Below are 670 nucleotides of genomic sequence, written 5' to 3'. Positions count from 1 at the left end.
CCAGGCTCCTTGTTTGTCTACCTTTGGATTGCATTAGGATGTGTGTCGTTGCTACTCGTGTAGACATTAACGGGTATAACCGTTAACCATTTGCAGTATTTAATTTGGAAAGTTATTGCAGCGTACTAATTGATTCCATTTAAGTACATGTTAATTACGGCTTACTTGATCTAATTTGGACGTAGACATTAATTAGGATGCATGCACCAACACTTCCTTAGAAGACAAGGAACTGCCTAATTTTGATGATCCATGTACGTGTGGAACACTACAAAAAATCTTATACAATAGTAATTAATGCATAGACGTTGTACCCTTTACGCGTATTGCCACTGTATCTTTTAAAAAAGATTAGTGGATTTTGTCACTTTCTGTCCCAAATGGTTTCTCTTTCTATGATACCTAGTTGTGTTTACAGTATATACCCACAATTTATGTAAGGATAATACATACTATTTTTAGTATGTAGCCATACTTTTTGGGTATGATTCCTTTATTATCATACCTTGGATACATCACCATCAGGTATGTTGTATGGATGTTCATAACGATACGTACGTAACATATCATTTGTCGAGGTATTTAGTTTACGTACATGAATTCACTCATAAAAAGGAAATAACAGTTATAGGTATATACCAACAAATTTCACATTGAGTATTTAGATTAT

The sequence above is a fragment of the Triticum dicoccoides genome, chromosome 2B, assembly GCF_002162155.2.
Source record: "Triticum dicoccoides isolate Atlit2015 ecotype Zavitan chromosome 2B, WEW_v2.0, whole genome shotgun sequence".
Classification (NCBI taxonomy): Eukaryota; Viridiplantae; Streptophyta; class Magnoliopsida; order Poales; family Poaceae; genus Triticum; species Triticum dicoccoides.
This window is presented reverse-complemented; position numbering follows the sequence as displayed.